Source organism: Schistocerca cancellata, chromosome 10 (assembly GCF_023864275.1).
Source record: "Schistocerca cancellata isolate TAMUIC-IGC-003103 chromosome 10, iqSchCanc2.1, whole genome shotgun sequence".
Classification (NCBI taxonomy): Eukaryota; Metazoa; Arthropoda; class Insecta; order Orthoptera; family Acrididae; genus Schistocerca; species Schistocerca cancellata.
Window position 1 is genome coordinate 183,590,847 of NC_064635.1, and position 19,703 is coordinate 183,610,549.

The window sequence follows — 19,703 nt, forward strand, 5'->3', positions numbered from 1 at the left end:
TCACAATGCCGATTTATATTGACGAGAGTAACGTTTCGGGCAGTCTGGTTCTTTGGTTCTTCCCTGGGGGCTCAGTGTTAGACTCCGATGCAGCAAAGCAGGTTTACTGTATCCCTTCGACCATCATATTGACGATGAAACACAGAAATTGCATCCGGATTCAATACAAAATTCACAATGCCTCTTTATATTGACGAGAGTAACGTTTCGGAGTATCTGTTCTTTAACTCTTCCCTGGGGGCTCCGTGTTAGACTCCGATGCACTACAGCAGGTTTACTGTATCCCTTCGACCATCATATTGACGATGAAACACAGAAATTGCATCGGAAATCAGTGTAAAATTCACAATGCCGATTTATATTGACGAGAGTAACGTTTCGGGTAGGCCGCTTTTTGGCTCTTCCCTGAGGGATCAGGGTTAGACTCCGATGCACCACAGCAGGTTTACTGTATTCCTTCGACCATCATATTGACGCTGAAACACAGAAATTGCATCGGGAATCAATAGAAAATTCACAATGCTGATTTATATTGACGAGAGTAACGTTTCGGGCAGTCTGGTATTTTGGTTCTTCCCCGGGGGCTCAGTGTTACACTCCGATGCAGCAAAGCAGGTTTACTGTATCACTTCGACCATCATATTGACGATGAAACACAGAAATTGCATCCGGATTCAATACAAAATTCACAATGCCTATTTATATTGACGAGAGTAACGTTTCGGAGTATCGGTTCTTTAACTCTTCCCTGGGGGCTCAGTGTTAGACTCCGATGCACTACAGCAGGTTTACTGTATCCCTTCGACCATCATATTGACGATGAAACACAGAAATTGCATCGGGAATCAATAGAAAATTCACAATGCCGATTTATATTTACGAGAGTAACGTTTCGTGTAGGCTGCTTTTTGGCTCTTCCCTGAGGGATCAGTATTAGACTCCGATGCACCACAGCAGGTTTACTGTATTCCTTCGACCATCATATTGACGATGAAACACAGAAATTGCATCGGGAATCAATAGAAAATTCACAATGCCGATTTATATTGACGAGAGTAACGTTTCGGGCAGTCTGGTTTTTTGGTTCTACCCTGGGGGCTCAGTGTTAGACTCCGATGCACCACAGCAGGTTTACTGTATTCCTTCGACCATCATATTGACGATGAAACACAGAAATTGGATCGGGAATCAATAGAAAATTCACAATACCGATTTATATTGACGAGAGGAACGTTTCGGGCAGTCTGGTTTTTTGGTTCTTCCCTGGGGGCTCAGTGTTAGACGCCGATGCACCACAACAGGTTTACTGTATTCCTTTGACCATCATATTGACGATGAAACACAGAAATTGCATCGGGAATCAATAGAAAATTCACAATGCCGATTTATATTGACGAGAGTAACGTTTCGGGCAGTCTGGTTCTTTGGTTCTTCCCTTGGGGCTCAGTGTTAGACTCCGATTTAGCAAAGCAGGTTTACTATATCCCTTCGACCATCATATTGACGATGAAACACAGAAAATGCATCCGAATTCAATACAAAATTCACAATGCCTCTTTATATTGACGAGAGTAACGTTTCGGAGTATCTGTTCTTTAACTCTTCCCTGGGGGCTCAGTGTTAGACTCCGATGCACTACAACAGGTTTACTGTATCCCTTCGACCATCATATTGACGATGAAACACAGAAATTGCATCGGGAATCAATAGAAAATTCACAATGCCGATTTATATTGACGAGAGTAACGTTTCGGGCAGTCATGTTTTTTGGTTCTTCCCTGGGGGCTCAGTGTTAGACTCCGATGCACCACAGCAGGTTTACTGTATTCCTTCGACCACCATATGGACGATGAAACACAGAAATTGCATCGAGAATCAATAGAAAATTCACAATGCCGATTTATATTGACGAGAGTAACGTTTCGGGTAGGCTGCTTTTTGGCTCTTCCCTGAGGGATCAGTGTTAGACTCCGATGCACCACAACAGGTTTACTGTATTCCTTCGACCATCATATTGACGATGAAATACAGATATTGCATCGGGAATCGATAGAAAATTCACAATGCCGAGTTATATTGACGAGAGTAACGTTTCGGGCAGTCTTGTTCTTTGGTTCTTCCCTGGGTGCTCAGTGTTAGACTCCGATGCAGCAAAGCAGGTTTACTGTATCCCTTCGACCATCATATTGACGATGAAACACAGAAATTGCATCCGGATTCAATACAAAATTCACAATGCCTGTTTATATAGACGAGTGTAACGTTTCGGAGTATCTGTTTTGTAACTCTTCCCTGGGGGCTCCGTGTTAGACTCCGATGCACTACAGCAGGTTTACTGTATCCCTTCGACCATCATATTGACGATGAAACACAGAAATTGCATCGGAAATCAGTGGAAAATTCACAATGCCGATTTATATTGACGAGAGTAACGTTTCGGGTAGACTGCTTTTTGGCTCTTCCCTGAGGGATCAGTGTTAGACTCCGATGCACCACAGCAGGTTTACTGTATTCCTTCGGCCATCATATTGACGATGAAACACAGAAATTGCATCGGGAATCAATAGAAAGTTCACAATGCCGATTTATATTGACGAGAGTAACGTTTCGGGCAGTCTGGTTTTTTGGTTCTTCCCTGGGGGCTCAGTGTTAGACTCCGATGCACCACAGCAGGTTTACTGTATTCCTTCGACCATCATATTGACGATGAAACAATGAAATTGCATCGGGAATCAATAGAAAATTCACAATGCCGAATTATATTGACGAGAGTAACGTTTCGGGTAGGCTGCTTTTTGGCTCTTCCCTGAGGGATCAGTGTTAGACTCCGATGCACCACAGCAGGTTTACTGTATTCCTTCGACCATCATATTGACGCTGAAACACAGAAATTGCATCGGGAATCAATAGAAAATTCACAATGCTGATGTATACTGACGAGAGTAACGTTTCGGGCAGTCTGGTAATTTGGTTCTTCCCCGGGGGCTCAGTGTTACACTCCGATGCAGCAAAGCAGGTTTACTGTATCCCTTCGACCATCATATTGACGATGAAACACAGAAATTGCATCCGGATTCAATACAAAATTCACAATGCCTAATTATATTGACGAGAGTAACGTTTCGGAGTATCTGTTCTTTAACTCTTCCCTGGGGGCTCAGTGTTAGACTCCGATGCACTACAGCAGGTTTACTGTATCCCTTCGACCATCATATTGACGATGAAACACAGAAATTGCATCCGGATTCAATACAAAATTCACAATGCCTGTTTATATAGACGAGTGTAACGGTACGGAGTATCTGTTTTGTAACTCTTCTCTGGGGGCTCCGTGTTAGACTTCGATGCACTACAGCAGGTTTACTGTATCCCTTCGACCATCATATTGACGATGAAACACAGAAATTGCATCGGAAATCAGTGGAAAATTCACAATGCCGATTTATATTGACGAGAGTAACGTTTCGGGTAGGTTGCTTTTTGGCTCTTCCCTGAGGGATCAGTGTTAGACTCCGATGCACCACAGCAGGTTTACTGTATTCCTTCGGCCATCATATTGACGATGAAACACAGAAATTGCATCGGGAATCAATAGAAAGTTCACAATGCCGATTTATATTGACGAGAGTTACGTTTCGGGCAGTCAGGTTTTTTGGTTCTTCCCTGGGGGCTCAGTGTTAGACTCCGATGCACCACAGCAGGTTTACTGTATTCCTTCGACCATCATATTGACGATGAAACAATGAAATTGCATCGGGAATCAATAGAAAATTCACAATGCCGATTTATATTGACGAGAGTAACGTTTCGGGTAGGCTGCTTTTTGGCTCTTCCCTGAGGGATCAGTGTTAGACTCCGATGCACCACAGCAGGTTTACTGTATTCCTTCGACCATCATATTGACGCTGAAACACAGAAATTGCATCGGGAATCAATAGAAAATTCACAATGCTGATTTATATTGACGAGAGTAACGTTTCGGGCAGTCTGGTATTTTGGTTCTTCCCCGGGGGCTCAGTGTTACACTCCGATGCAGCAAAGCAGGTTGACTGTATCCCTTCGACCATCATATTGACGATGAAACACAGAAATTGCATCCGGATTCAATACAAAATTCACAATGCCTATTTATATTGACGAGAGTAACGTTTCGGAGTGTCTGTTCTTTAACTCTTCCCTGGGGGCTCAGTGTTAGACTCCGATGCACTACAGCAGGTTTACTGTATCCCTTCGACCATCATATTGACGATGAAACACAGAAATTGCATCGGGAATCCATAGAAAATTCACAATGCCGATTTATATTGACGAGAGTAACGTTTCGGGTAGGCTGCTTTTTGGCTCTTCCCTGAGGGATCAGTATTAGATTCCGATGCACCACAGCAGGTTTGCTGTATTCCTTCGACCATCATATTGACGATGAAACACAGAAATTGCTTCGGGAATCAATAGAAAATTCACAATGCCGATTTATATTGACAAGAGTAACGTTTCGGGCAGTCTGGTTTTTTGGTTCTACCCTGGGGGCTCAGTGTTAGACTCCGATGCACCACAGCAGGTTTACTGTATTCCTTCGACCACCATATTGACGATGAAACACAGATATTGGATCGGGAATCAATAGAAAATTCACAATACCGATTTATATTGACGAGAGGAACGTTTCGGGCAGTCTGGTTTTTTGGTACTTCCCTGGGGGCTCAGTGTTAGACGCCGATGCACCACAACAGGTTTACTGTATTCCTTTGACCATCATATTGACGATGAAACACAGAAATTGCATCGGGAATCAATAGAAAATTCACAATGCCGATTTATATTGACGAGAGTAACGTTTCGGGCAGTCTGGTTCTTTGGTTCTTCCCTTGGGGCTCAGTGTTAGACTCCGATATAGCAAAGCAGGTTTACTGTATCCCTTCGACCATCATATTGACGATGAAACACAGAAAATGCATCCGGATTCAATACAAAATTCACAATGCCTATTTATATTGACGAGAGTAACGTTTCGGAGTGTCTTTTCTTTAACTCTTCCCTGGGGGCTCAGTGCTAGACTCTGATGCACCACAGCAGGTTTACTGTATTCCTTCGACCATTATATTGACGATGAAACACAGAAATTGCATCGAGAATCAATAGAAAATTCACAATGTCGATTTATATTAACGAGAGTAACGTTTCGGGTAGGCTGCTTTTTGGCTCTTCCCTGAGGGATCGGTGTTAGACTCCGATGCACCACAGCAGGTTTACTGTATTCCTTCGACCATCATATTGACGATGAAACACAGAAATTCCATCGGGAATCAATAGAAAATTCACAATGCCGATTTATATTGACGAGAGTAACGTTTCGGAGTGTCTGTTTTTTAACTCTTCCCTGGGGGCTCAGTGTTAGACTCCGATGCACCACAGCAGGTTCACTGTATTCCTTCGACCATCATATTGACGATGAAACACAGAAATTGCATCGAGAATCAATAGAAAATTCACAATGCCGATTTATATTGACGAGAGTAACGTTTCGGGTAGGCTGCTTTTTGGCTCTTCCCTGAGGGATCAGTGTTAGACTCCGATGCACCACAACAGGTTTACTGTATTCCTTCGACCATCATATTGACGATGAAACACAGAAATTGCATCGGGAATCGATAGAAAATTCACAATGCAGAATTATATTGACGAGAGTTACGTTTCGGGCAGTCTTGTTCTTTGGTTCTTCGCTGGGGGCTCAGTGTTAGACTCCGATGCAGCAAAGCAGGTTTACTGTATCCATTCGACCATCATATTGACGATGAAACACAGAAATTGCATCGGGAATCAATAGAAAATTCACAATGCCGATTTATAATGACGAGAGTAACGTTTCGGGTAGGCTGCTTTTTGGCTCTTCCCTGAGGGATCAGTGTTAGACTCCGATGTACCACAGCAGGTTTACTGTATACCTTCGACCATCATATTGACGATGAATTACAGAAATTGCATCGGGAATCAATAGAAAATTCACAATGCCGATTTATATTGACGAGAGTAACGTTTCGGGCAGTCTCGTTTTTTGGTTCTTCCCAGGGGGCTCAGAGTTAGACTCCGATGCAGCAAAGCAGGTTTACTGTATCCCTTCGACCATCATATTGACGATGAAACACAGAAATTGCATCCGGATTCAATACAAAATTCACAATGCCTATTTAGATTGACGAGAGTAATGTATCGGAGTATCTGTTTTTTAACTCTTCCCTGGGGGCTTAGTGTTAGACTCCGATGCACTACAGCAGGTTTACTGTATCCCTTCGACCATCATATTGACGATGAAACACAGAAATTGCATCGGGAATCAATAGAAAATTCACAATGCCGATTTATAATGACGAGACTAACGTTTCGGGTAGGCTGCTTTTTGGCTCTTCCCTGAGGGAACAGTGTTAGACTCTGATGCACCACAGCAGGTTTACTGTATTCCTTCAAACATCATATTGACGATGAAACACAGAAATTGCATCGGGAATCAATAGAAAATTCACAATACCGATTTATATTGACGAGAGGAACGTTTCGGGCGGTCTGGTTTTTTGGTTCTTCCCTGGGGGCTCAGTGTTAGACTCCGATGCACCACAACAGGTTTACTGTATTCCTTTGACCATCATATTGACGATGAAACACAGAAATTGCATCGGGAATCAATAGAAAATTCACAATGCCGATTTATAATGACGAGAGTAACGTTTCGGGTAGGCTGCTTTTTGGCTCTTCCCTAAGGGATCAGTGTTAGACTCTGATGCACCACAGCAGGTTTACTGTATTCCTTCAAACATCATATTGACGATGAAACACAGAAATTGCATCGGGAATCAATAGAAAATTCACAATACCGATTTATATTGACGAGAGGAACGTTTCGGGCGGTCTGGTTTTTTGGTTCTTCCCTGGGGGCTCAGTGTTAGACTCCGATGCACCACAACAGGTTTACTGTATTCCTTTGACCATCATATTGACGATGAAACACAGAAATTGCATCGGGAATCAATAGAAAATTCACAATGCCGATTTATAATGACGAGAGTAACGTTTCGGGTAGGCTGCTTTTTGGCTCTTCCCTAAGGGATCAGTGTTAGACTCTGATGCACCACAGCAGGTTTACTGTATTCCTTCAAACATCATATTGACGATGAAACACAGAAATTGCATCAGGAATCAATAGAAAATTCACAATACCGATTTATATTGACGAGAGGAACGTTTCGGGCGGTCTGGTTTTTTGGTTCTTCCCTGGGGGCTCAGTGTTAGACTCCGATGCACCACAACAGGTTTACTGTATTCCTTTACCATCATATTGACGATGAAACACAGAAATTGCATCGGGAATCGATAGAAAATTCACAATGCCGAATTATATTGACGAGAGTAATGTTTCGGGCAGTCTTGTTCTTTGGTTCTTCCCTGGGGGCTCAGTGTTAGACTCCGATGCAGCAAAGCAGGTTTACTGAATTCCTTCGACCATCATATTGACGATGAAACACAGAAATTGCATCGGGAATCAATAGAAAATTCACAATGCCGATTTATAATGACGAGAGTAACGTTTCGGGTAGGCTGCTTTTTGGCTCTTCCCTGAGGGATCAGTGTTAGACTCCGATGTACCACAGCAGGTTTACTGTATACCTTCGACCATCATATTGACGATGAAACACAGAAATTGCATCGGGAATCAATAGAAAATTCACAATGCCGATTTATATTGACGAGAGTAACGTTTCGGGCAGTCTGGTTTTTTGGTTCTTCCCTGGGGGCTCAGAGTTAGACTCCGATGCAGCAAAGCAGGTTTACTGTATCCCTTCGACCATCATATTGACGATGAAACACAGAAATTGCATCCGGATTCAATACAAAATTCACAATGCCTATTTAGATTGACGAGAGTAATGTATCGGAGTATCTGTTCTTTAACTCTTCCCTGGGGGCTTAGTGTTACACTCCGATGCACTACAGCAGGTTTGCTGTATTCCTTCAAACATCATATTGACGATGAAACACAGAAATTGCATCCGGATTCAATACAAAATTCACAATGCCTATTTATATTGACGAGAGTAACGTACCGGAGTATCTGTTTTTTAACTCTTCCCTGGGGGCTCAGTGTTAGACTCCGATGCACTACAGCAGGTTTGCTGTATCCCTTCGACCATCACATTGACGATGAAACACAGAAATATCATCGGGAATCAGTGGAAAATTCACAATGCCGATTTATATTGACGAGAGTAACGTTTCGGGTAGGCTGCTTTTTGGCTCTTCCCTGAGGGATCAGTGTTAGACTCCGATGCACCACAGCAGGTTTACTGTATTCCTTTACCATCATATTGACGATGAAACACAGAAATTGCATCGGGAATCGATAGAAAATTCACAATGCCGAATTATATTGACGAGAGGAACGTTTCGGGCGGTCTGTTTTTTTGGTTCTTCCCTGGGGGCTCAGTGTTAGACTCCGATGCACCACAACAGGTTTACTGTATTCCTTTGACCATCATATTGACGATGAAACACAGAAATTGCATCGGGAATCAATAGAAAATTCACAATGCCGATTTATATTAACGAGAGTAACGTTTCAGGTAGGCTGCTTTTTGGCTCTTCCCTGAGGGATCGGTGTTAGACTCCGATGCACCACAGCAGGTTTACTGTATTCCTTCGACCATCATATTGACGATGAAACACAGAAATTCCATCGGGAATCAATAGAAAATTCACAATGCCGATTTATATTGACGAGAGTAACGTTTCGGAGTGTCTGTTTTTTAACTCTTCCCTGGGGGCTCAGTGTTAGACTCCAATGCACCACAGCAGGTTTACTGTATTCCTTCAAACATCATATTGACGATGAAACACAGAAATTGCATCCGGATTCAATACAAAATTCACAATGCCTATTTATATTGACGAGAGTAACGTATCGGAGTATCTGTTTTTTAACTATTCCCTGGGGGCTCAGTGTTAGACTCCGATGCACTACAGCAGGTTTGCTGTATCCCTTCGACCATCACATTGACGATGAAACACAGAAATATCATCGGGAATCAGTGGAAAATTCACAATGCCGATTTATATTGACGAGAGTAACGTTTCGGGTAGGCTGCTTTTTGGCTCTTCCCTGAGGGATCAGTGTTAGACTCCGATGCACCACAGCAGGTTTACTGTATTCCTTCGACCATCATATTGACGATGAAACACAGAAATTGCATCGGGAATCAATAGAAAATTCACAATGCCGATTTATATTGACGAGAGTAACGTTTCGGGCAGTCTGGTCTTTGGTTCTTCCCTGGGGGCTCAGTGTTAGACTCCGATGAACCACAGCAGGTTTACTGTATTGCTTCGACTATCATATTGACGATGAAACACAGAAATTGCATCGGGAATCAATAGATAATTCACAATGCCGATTTATATAGACGGGAGTAACGTTTCGGGTAGGCTGCTTGTTCGCTCTTTCCTGAGGGATCAGTGTTAGACTCCGATGCACCACAGCAGGTTTACTGTATTCCTTCGACCATCATATTGACGATGAAACACAGAAATTGCATCGGGAATCAATAGAAAATTCACAATGCCGATTTATATTGACGAGAGTAACGTTTCGGGCAGTCTGGTTCTTTGGTTATTCCCTGGGGGCTCAGTGTTAGACTCCGATGCAGCAAAGCAGGTTTACTGTATCCCTTCGACCATCATATTGACGATGAAACACAGAAATTGCATCCGGATTCAATACAAAATTCACAATGCCTCTTTATAGTGACGAGAGTAACGTTTCGGAGTGTCTGTTTTGTAACTCTTCCCTGGGGGCTCAGTGTAAGACTCCGATGCACCACAGCAGGCTTACTGTATACCTTCGACCATCATATTGACGATGAAACACAGAAATATCATCGGGAATCAGTGGAAAATTCACAATGCCGATTTATATTGACGAGAGTAACGTTTCGGGTAGGCTGCTTTTTGGCTCTTCCCTGAGGGATCAGTGTTAGACTCCGATGTACCACAGCAGGTTTACTGTATACCTTCGACCATCATATTGACGATGAAACACAGAAATTGCATCGGGAATCAATAGAAAATTCACAATGCCGATTTATATTGACGAGAGTAACGTTTCGGGCAGTCTCGTTTTTTGGTTCTTCCGTGGGGGCTCAGAGTTAGACTCCGATGCAGCAAAGCAGGTTTACTGTATCCCTTCGACCATCATATTGACGATGAAACACAGAAATTGCATCGGGAATCAATAGAAAATTCACAATGCCGATTTATAATGACGAGAGTAACGTTTCGGGTAGGCTGCTTTTTGGCTCTTCCCTGAGGGATCAGTGTTAGACTCCGATGTACCACAGCAGGTTTACTGTATACCTTCGACCATCATATTGACGATGAAACACAGAAATTGCATCGGGAATCAATGGAAAATTCACAATGCCGATTTATAATGACGAGAGTAACGTTTCGGGTAGGCTGCTTTTAGGCTCTTCCCTGAGGGATCAGTGTTAGACTCCGATGTACCACAGCAGGTTTACTGTATACCTTCGACCATCATATTGACGATGAAACACAGAAATTGCATCGGGATTCAATAGAAAATTCACAATGCCGATTTATAATGACGAGAGTAACGTTTCGGGTAGGCTGCTTTTTGGCTCTTCCCTGAGGGATCAGTGTTAGACTCCGATGTACCACAGCAGGTTTACTGTATACCTTCGACCATCATATTGACGATGAAACACAGAAATTGCATCGGGAATCAATAGAAAATTCACAATGCCGATTTATATTGACGAGAGTAACGTTTCGGGTAGGCTGCTTTTTGGCTCTTCCCTGAGGGATCAGTGTTAGACTCCGATGTACCACAGCAGGTTTACTGTATACCTTCGACCATCATATTGACGATGAAACACAGAAATTGCATCGGGAATCAATAGAAAATTCACAATGCCGATTTATAATGACGAGAGTAACGTTTCGGGTAGGCTGCTTTTTGGCTCTTCCCTGAGGGATCAGTGTTAGACTCCGATGTACCACAGCAGGTTTACTGTATACCTTCGACCATCATATTGACGATGAAACACAGAAATTGCATCGGGAATCAATAGAAAATTCACAATGCCGATTTATATTGACGAGAGTAACGTTTCGGGCAGTCTCGTTATTTGGTTCTTCCGTGGGGGCTCAGAGTTAGACTCCGATGCAGCAAAGCAGGTTTACTGTATCCCTTCGACCATCATATTGACGATGAAACACAGAAATTGCATCGGGAATCAATAGAAAATTCACAATGCCGATTTATAATGACGAGAGTAACGTTTCGGGTAGGCTGCTTTTTGGCTCTTCCCTGAGGGATCAGTGTTAGACTCCGATGTACCACAGCAGGTTTACTGTATACCTTCGACCATCATATTGACGATGAAACACAGAAATTGCATCGGGAATCAATGGAAAATTCACAAGGCCGATTTATAATGACGAGAGTAATGTTTCGGGTAGGCTGCTTTTTGGCTCTTCCCTGAGGGATCAGTGTTAGACTCCGATGTACCACAGCAGGTTTACTGTATACCTTCGACCATCATATTGACGATGAAACACAGAAATTGCATCGGGAATCAATAGAAAATTCACAATGCCGATTTATATTGACGAGAGTAACGTTTCGGGCAGTCTCGTTTTTTGGTTCTTCCCTGGGGGCTCAGAGTTAGACTCCGATGCAGCAAAGCAGGTTTTCTGTATCCCTTCGACCATCATATTGACGATGAAACACAGAAATTGCATCCCGTTTTAATACAAAATTCACAATGCCTATTTAGATTGACGAGAGTAATGTATCGGAGTATCTGTTTTTAACTCTTCCCTGGGGGCTTAGTGTTTGACTCCGATGCACTACAGCAGGTTTACTGTATCCCTTCGACCATCATATTGACGATGAAACACAGAAATTGCATCGGAAATCAATGGAAAATTCACAATGCCAATTTATATTGACGAGAGTAACGTTTCGGGTAGGCTGCTTTTTGGCTCTTCCCTGAGGGATCAGTGTTAGACTCTGATGCACCACAGCAGGTTTACTGTATTCCTTAAAACATCATATTGACGATGAAACACAGAAATTGCATCGGGAATTAATAGAAAATTCACAATACCGATTTATATTGACGAGAAAACGTTTCGGGCAGTCTGGTTTTTTGTTTCTTCCCTGGGGGCTCAGTGTTAGACTCCGATGCACCACAACAGGTTTACTGTATTCCTTTGACCATCATATTGACGATGAAACACAGAAATTGCATCGGGAATCAATAGAAAATTCACAATGCCGATTTATATTGACGAGAGTAACGTTTCGGGCAGTCTGGTTCTTTGGTTCTTCCCTTGGGGCTCAGTGTTAGACTCCGATGCAGCAAAGCAGGTTTACTGTATCCCTTCGACCATCATATTGACGATGAAACCCAGAAATTGCATCGGGAATCAATAGAAAATTCACAATGCCGATTTATAATGACGAGAGTAACGTTTCGGAGTGTCTGTTTTGTAACTCTTCCCTGGGGGCTCAGTGTTAGACTCCGATGCACCACAGCAGGTTTACTGTATTCCTTCGACCATCATATTGACGATGAAACACAGAAATATCATCGGGAATCAGTGGAAAATTCACAATGCCGATTTATATTGACGAGAGTAACGTTTCGGGTAGGCTGCTTTTTGGCTCTTCCCTGAGGGATCAGTGTTAGACTCCGATGTACCACAGCAGGTTTACTGTATACCTTCGACCATCATATTGACGATGAAACACAGAAATTGCATCGGGAATCAATGGAAAATTCACAATGCCGATTTATAATGACGAGAGTAACGTTTCGGGTAGGCTGCTTTTGACTCTTCCCTGAGGGATCAGTGTTAGACTCCGATGTACCACAGCAGGTTTACTGTATACCTTCGACCATCATATTGACGATGAAACACAGAAATTGCATCGGGAATCAATAGAAAATTCACAATGCCGATTTATATTGACGAGAGTAACGTTTCGGGCAGTCTCGTTCTTTGGTTCTTCCCTGGGGGCTCAGAGTTAGACTCCGATGCAGCAAAGCAGGTTTACTGTATCCCTTCGACAATCATATTGACGATGAAACCCGGAAATTGCATCGGGAATCAATAGAAAATTCACAATGCCGATTTATAATGACGAGAGTAACGTTTCGGAGTGTCTGTTTTGTAACTCTTCCCTGGGGGCTCAGTGTTAGACTCCGATGCACCACAGCAGGTTTACTGTATTCCTTCGACCATCATATTGACGATGAAACACAGAAATATCATCGGGAATCAGTGTAAATTCACAATGCCGATTTATATTGACGAGAGTAACGTTTCGGGTAGGCTGCTTTTTGGCTCTTCCCTGAGGGATCAGTGTTAGACTCTGATGCACCACAGCAGGTTTACTGTATTCCTTAAAACATCATATTGACGATGAAACACAGAAATTGCATCGGGAATTAATAGAAAATTCACAATACCGATTTATATTGACGAGAGGAACGTTTCGGGCAGTCTGGTTTTTTGTTTCTTCCCTGGGGGCTCAGTGTTAGACTCCGATGCACCACAACAGGTTTACTGTATTCCTTTGACCATCATATTGACGATGAAACACAGAAATTGCATCGGGAATCAATAGAAAATTCACAATGCCGATTTATATTGACGAGAGTAACGTTTCGGGTAGGCTGCTTTTTGGCTCTTCCCTGAGGGATCGGTGTTAGACTCCGATGCACCAAAGCAGGTTTACTGTATTCCTTCGACCATCATATGGACGATGAAACACAGAAATTCCATCGGGAATCAATAGAAAATTCACAATGCCGATTTATATTGACGAGAGTAACGTTTCGGAGTGTCTGTTTTTTAACTCTTCCCTGGGGGCTCAGTGTTAGACTCCAATGCACCACAGCAGGTTTACTGTATTCCTTCGACCATCATATTGACGATGAAACACAGAAATTGCATCCGGATTCAATACAAAATGCACAATGCCTATTTATATTGACGAGAGTAACGTATCGGAGTATCTGTTTTTTAACTCTTCCCTGGGGGCTCAGTGTTAGACTCCGATGCACTACAGCAGGTTTGCTGTATCCCTTCGACCATCACATTGACGATGAAACACAGAAATATCATCGGGAATCAGTGGAAAATTCACAATGCCGAATTATATTGACGAGAGTAACGTTTCGGGTAGGCTGCTTTTTGGCTCTTCCCTGAGGGATCAGTGTTAGACTCCGATGTACCACAGCAAATTTACTGTATACCTTCGACCATCATATTGACGATGAAACACAGAAATTGCATCGGGAATCAATGGAAAATTCACAAGGCCGATTTATAATGACGAGAGTAACGTTTCGGGTAGGCTGCATTTTGGCTCTTCCCTGAGGGATCAGTGTTAGACTCCGATGTGCCACAGCAGGTTTACTGTATACCTTCGACCATCATATTGACGATGAAACACAGAAATTGCATCGGGAATCAATAGAAAATTCACAATGCCGATTTATATTGACGAGAGTAACGTTTCGGGCAGTCTCGTTCTTTGGTTCTTCCCTGGGGGCTCAGAGTTAGACTCCGATGCAGCAAAGCAGGTTTACTGTATCCCTTCGACCATCATATTGACGATGAAACCCAGAAATTGCATCGGGAATCAATAGAAAATTCACAATGCCGATTTATAATGACGAGAGTAACGTTTCGGAGTGTCTGTTTTGTAACTCTTCCCTGGGGGCTCAGTGTTAGACTCCGATGCACCACAGCAGGTTTACTGTATTCCTTCGACCATCATATTGACGATGAAACACAGAAATATCATCGGGAATCAGTGGAAAATTCACAATGCCGATTTATATTGACGAGAGTAACGTTTCGGGTAGGCTGCTTTTTGGCTCTTCCCTGAGGGATCAGTGTTAGACTCCGATGTACCACAGCAGGCTTACTGTATACCTTCGACCATCATATTGACGATGAAACACAGAAATTGCATCGGGAATCAATGGAAAATTCACAATGCCGATTTATAATGACGAGAGTAACGTTTCGGGCAGTCTCGTTATTTGGTTCTTCCGTGGGGGCTCAGAGTTAGACTCCGATGCAGCAAAGCAGGTTTACTGTATCCCTTCGACCATCATATTGACGATGAAACACAGAAATTGCATCGGGAATCAATAGAAAATTCACAATGCCGATTTATAATGACGAGAGTAACGTTTCGGGTAGGCTGCTTTTTGGCTCTTCCCTGAGGGATCAGTGTTAGACTCCGATGTACCACAGCAGGTTTACTGTATACCTTCGACCATCATATTGACGATGAAACACAGAAATTGCATCGGGAATCAATGGAAAATTCACAAGGCCGATTTATAATGACGAGAGTAATGTTTCGGGTAGGCTGCTTTTTGGCTCTTCCCTGAGGGATCAGTGTTAGACTCCGATGTACCACAGCAGGTTTACTGTATACCTTCGACCATCATATTGACGATGAAACACAGAAATTGCATCGGGAATCAATAGAAAATTCACAATGCCGATTTATATTGACGAGAGTAACGTTTCGGGCAGTCTCGTTTTTTGGTTCTTCCCTGGGGGCTCAGAGTTAGACTCCGATGCAGCAAAGCAGGTTTTCTGTATCCCTTCGACCATCATATTGACGATGAAACACAGAAATTGCATCCCGTTTTAATACAAAATTCACAATGCCTATTTAGATTGACGAGAGTAATGTATCGGAGTATCTGTTTTTAACTCTTCCCTGGGGGCTTAGTGTTAGACTCCGATGCACTACAGCAGGTTTACTGTATCCCTTCGACCATCATATTGACGATGAAACACAGAAATTGCATCGGAAATCAATGGAAAATTCACAATGCCAATTTATATTGACGAGAGTAACGTTTCGGGTAGGCTGCTTTTTGGCTCTTCCCTGAGGGATCAGTGTTAGACTCTGATGCACCACAGCAGGTTTACTGTATTCCTTAAAACATCATATTGACGATGAAACACAGAAATTGCATCGGGAATTAATAGAAAATTCACAATACCGATTTATATTGACGAGAAAACGTTTCGGGCAGTCTGGTTTTTTGTTTCTTCCCTGGGGGCTCAGTGTTAGACTCCGATGCACCACAACAGGTTTACTGTATTCCTTTGACCATCATATTGACGATGAAACACAGAAATTGCATCGGGAATCAATAGAAAATTCACAATGCCGATTTATATTGACGAGAGTAACGTTTCGGGCAGTCTGGTTCTTTGGTTCTTCCCTTGGGGCTCAGTGTTAGACTCCGATGCAGCAAAGCAGGTTTACTGTATCCCTTCGACCATCATATTGACGATGAAACCCAGAAATTGCATCGGGAATCAATAGAAAATTCACAATGCCGATTTATAATGACGAGAGTAACGTTTCGGAGTGTCTGTTTTGTAACTCTTCCCTGGGGGCTCAGTGTTAGACTCCGATGCACCACAGCAGGTTTACTGTATTCCTTCGACCATCATATTGACGATGAAACACAGAAATATCATCGGGAATCAGTGGAAAATTCACAATGCCGATTTATATTGACGAGAGTAACGTTTCGGGTAGGCTGCTTTTTGGCTCTTCCCTGAGGGATCAGTGTTAGACTCCGATGTACCACAGCAGGTTTACTGTATACCTTCGACCATCATATTGACGATGAAACACAGAAATTGCATCGGGAATCAATGGAAAATTCACAATGCCGATTTATAATGACGAGAGTAACGTTTCGGGTAGGCTGCTTTTGACTCTTCCCTGAGGGATCAGTGTTAGACTCCGATGTACCACAGCAGGTTTACTGTATACCTTCGACCATCATATTGACGATGAAACACAGAAATTGCATCGGGAATCAATAGAAAATTCACAATGCCGATTTATATTGACGAGAGTAACGTTTCGGGCAGTCTCGTTCTTTGGTTCTTCCCTGGGGGCTCAGAGTTAGACTCCGATGCAGCAAAGCAGGTTTACTGTATCCCTTCGACAATCATATTGACGATGAAACCCGGAAATTGCATCGGGAATCAATAGAAAATTCACAATGCCGATTTATAATGACGAGAGTAACGTTTCGGAGTGTCTGTTTTGTAACTCTTCCCTGGGGGCTCAGTGTTAGACTCCGATGCACCACAGCAGGTTTACTGTATTCCTTCTACCATCATATTGACGATGAAACACAGAAATATCATCGGGAATCAGTGTAAATTCACAATGCCGATTTATATTGACGAGAGTAACGTTTCGGGTAGGCTGCTTTTTGGCTCTTCCCTGAGGGATCAGTGTTAGACTCTGATGCACCACAGCAGGTTTACTGTATTCCTTAAAACATCATATTGACGATGAAACACAGAAATTGCATCGGGAATTAATAGAAAATTCACAATACCGATTTATATTGACGAGAGGAACGTTTCGGGCAGTCTGGTTTTTTGTTTCTTCCCTGGGGGCTCAGTGTTAGACTCCGATGCACCACAACAGGTTTACTGTATTCCTTTGACCATCATATTGACGATGAAACACAGAAATTGCATCGGGAATCAATAGAAAATTCACAATGCCGATTTATATTGACGAGAGTAACGTTTCGGGTAGGCTGCTTTTTGGCTCTTCCCTGAGGGATCGGTGTTAGACTCCGATGCACCAAAGCAGGTTTACTGTATTCCTTCGACCATCATATGGACGATGAAACACAGAAATTCCATCGGGAATCAATAGAAAATTCACAATGCCGATTTATATTGACGAGAGTAACGTTTCGGAGTGTCTGTTTTTTAACTCTTCCCTGGGGGCTCAGTGTTAGACTCCAATGCACCACAGCAGGTTTACTGTATTCCTTCGACCATCATATTGACGATGAAACACAGAAATTGCATCCGGATTCAATACAAAATGCACAATGCCTATTTATATTGACGAGAGTAACGTATCGGAGTATCTGTTTTTTAACTCTTCCCTGGGGGCTCAGTGTTAGACTCCGATGCACTACAGCAGGTTTGCTGTATCCCTTCGACCATCACATTGACGATGAAACACAGAAATATCATCGGGAATCAGTGGAAAATTCACAATGCCGAATTATATTGACGAGAGTAACGTTTCGGGTAGGCTGCTTTTTGGCTCTTCCCTGAGGGATCAGTGTTAGACTCCGATGTACCACAGCAAATTTACTGTATACCTTCGACCATCATATTGACGATGAAACACAGAAATTGCATCGGGAATCAATGGAAAATTCACAAGGCCGATTTATAATGACGAGAGTAACGTTTCGGGTAGGCTGCATTTTGGCTCTTCCCTGAGGGATCAGTGTTAGACTCCGATGTGCCACAGCAGGTTTACTGTATACCTTCGACCATCATATTGACGATGAAACACAGAAATTGCATCGGGAATCAATAGAAAATTCACAATGCCGATTTATATTGACGAGAGTAACGTTTCGGGCAGTCTCGTTCTTTGGTTCTTCCCTGGGGGCTCAGAGTTAGACTCCGATGCAGCAAAGCAGGTTTACTGTATCCCTTCGACCATCATATTGACGATGAAACCCAGAAATTGCATCGGGAATCAATAGAAAATTCACAATGCCGATTTATAATGACGAGAGTAACGTTTCGGAGTGTCTGTTTTGTAACTCTTCCCTGGGGGCTCAGTGTTAGACTCCGATGCACCACAGCAGGTTTACTGTATTCCTTCGACCATCATATTGACGATGAAACACAGAAATATCATCGGGAATCAGTGGAAAATTCACAATGCCGATTTATATTGACGAGAGTAACGTTTCGGGTAGGCTGCTTTTTGGCTCTTCCCTGAGGGATCAGTGTTAGACTCCGATGTACCACAGCAGGCTTACTGTATACCTTCGACCATCATATTGACGATGAAACACAGAAATTGCATCGGGAATCAATGGAAAATTCACAATGCCGATTTATAATGACGAGAGTAACGTTTCGGGTAGGCTGCTTTTGACTCTTCCCTGAGGGATCACTGTTAGACTCCGATGTACCACAGCAGGTTTACTGTATACCTTCGACCATCATATTGACGATGAAACACAGAAATTGCATCGGGAATCAATAGAAAATTCACAATGCCGATTTATATTGACGAGAGTAACGTTTCGGGCAGTCTCGTTTTTTGGTTCTTCCCTGGGGGCTCAGAGATAGACTCCGATGCAGCAAAGCAGGTTTACTGTATCCCTTCGACCATCATATTGACGATGCAACACAGAAATTGCATCCCGTTTTAATACAAAATTCACAATGCCTATTTAGATTGACGAGAGTAATGTATCGGAGTATCTGTTTTTAACTCTTCCCTGGGGGCTTAGTGTTAGACTCCGATGCACTACAGCAGGTTTACTGTATCCCTTCGACCATCATATTGACGATGAAACACAGAAATTGCATCGGAAATCAATGGAAAATTCACAATGCCAATTTATATTGACGAGAGTAACGTTTCGGGTAGGCTGCTTTTTGGCTCTTCCCTGAGGGATCAGTGTTAGACTCTGATGCACCACAGCAGGTTTACTGTATTCCTTAAAACATCATATTGACGATGAAACACAGAAATTGCATCGGGAATTAATAGAAAATTCACAATACCG